Source organism: Meleagris gallopavo, chromosome 19 (genome assembly GCF_000146605.3).
Source record: "Meleagris gallopavo isolate NT-WF06-2002-E0010 breed Aviagen turkey brand Nicholas breeding stock chromosome 19, Turkey_5.1, whole genome shotgun sequence".
Lineage (NCBI taxonomy): Eukaryota > Metazoa > Chordata > Aves > Galliformes > Phasianidae > Meleagris > Meleagris gallopavo.
In genome coordinates, this window is record NC_015029.2 from 10,112,091 (window position 1) to 10,114,091 (window position 2,001).

The following is a 2,001-nucleotide window of genomic DNA, read 5'->3' on the forward strand; positions in this document are numbered from 1 at the left end:
GGAAACTATGAGTAGTTTAGCCGTATCTGTAGGACAAACTCTAAGGAGTAAAGAATAGCCTGTGCCTATGGAATGACTGGAGGTGCGTATGAAATAACTTTTAATTCTTCAGCAGCTCTTAAGAGAAAAAAAGGTGTAAGGAAATCCCTTTTGCATTTGGCTTTGATCTGTATTTTGGAGTTGCAAGCATCAAGCATTCCCAGGCAGATCCTAAATCTCTGGTTTGGGTTGGTTTGTTTTAATTTAGTTTAATTTACTTTGGAAAGAAAGTTCATTCATATTTAACAGGGACATCTGAAGATCTTCAAATTGCTCTGGATTTAATAGTTGTACGTTAGTTGTTCACCCTATGATAAACAATGCAGTCTCTCAAAACTTCCTCCTAAGTAATCTCATTTAGTTTTTGTTCTCTCATGCTCTATACAAAACTTGTCTGATGCACTAGACAGCAATTCTGCATGTACAGAGCAGAACAGAATATCCCGAGTTGGAAAGGACCCATAAGAATCAATGAGTCCAACCACTGCTTCCACACAGCACCACCTCAAACCCAAATCCTACGGATGACAGCAGTGTCCAAATGCAACTGAGCTCTGGCAGCTCTGGGCTGTGCTCACTGCCATGTGGAGCCCGTGCTGTGACCATACATGCCTCGTACTGCAGAGCCTTTTCTAGCCCCCAGCATGATCCTCCCTGACACAGCTCCATGCTGTTCCCTCAGGCCCTGTTGCTGACACCAGAGTGCAGAGCTGTCTGTGAGGAGCTGTAGGCCACCATGAGGCAGAACAAACCCAAATACCTCAGCTTGATGTCAGACCCTGCCATGTCTCCATAGCCCTCCTTTGGACACTTGCTAATAGCTTTATGTCCTTCTCACATTGTGGCACCCATTATTGCACTCAGTGCTCAAGGTGAGGCCACACCATGCAGAGCACAGTGGGACAATACACGCTCTCACCCAGTGACAGCACTGCGTCTGGATCACCTCAGAGGGTGGGAGCCCCTTGCGTTCCAGGGCACTGCAAGTTTACTTACTGTGCACTCATTTCTGGTATCCAAATTATTTATAAAAATGTAAAAAGAAGAGGCCCTAAAACAGAGCCCAGCAGAACTCCACTATAAGTATCTATCTGCCAGCCTGATGGAACTCCATCTACTAAATCCCTTTGAGCTCAACCTATCAGTCAATTAATTGCTCACCCATCATACTGTGTACTTGTCTACCTGTGCTGGACATTTTGTCCAGAAGGGCAATGTGAGAAACAATACTGACAGCTTTGTTAAAATAAAATAAATAAAATAAAAACACACACACACAAAAAAAAAAAAACCACCAAAAACTCACATCTACTGGCCTTCCTATCCCATTTTCTATCAAGATAGATAATCTTATTACAAAAGGCCTGTGACTACCAGGATCTTCTTTCTCACCCTTCATGGAAACTGGGACATTTGCCTTCTTCCAGTCAACTGGGACCCTTCCAGATTCCCAAGGCCATTGGAAATAATTGAAACAGGTCTCTCAGTGATATCATCCAGCTCTTCCAGTACTCTGGGATGGATCCCATCAGCCCCGTAGGGACTTAGCTGCATCTATTTGGAGCACCAAATCTCTACCACATTCAGCTCATACATGGGTATGTAGCTACCAACCAAAAAAAAGCAGGTGCTTTCCTGGCAGTGATGTCTGCAGATTGATCACCTGCTGGACATTGCCTTTGGAGAAACTGCATCAGAGAAAGATGCATTTTTATTTTTCGGATGCATAGCCTGAATGACTGCAGGTTTCTGTACCATTTTTAAAGAAAGCATTCAGCACTGCGGGTTCTCCTCCAAACATGACAATATTCCAGTAAGCATAATAAGCCCTAGTTGACTCCCTCAGAAGAACACACCGCTGTATTTTATCAGATGTCTCCAGAGCCATTTCTTAAACACGAAGTTTGATCGGCTTCTAAAGGCCGCAGCGCAGCGGGCGACAGCGAAGAGCGGCTCCCTGCG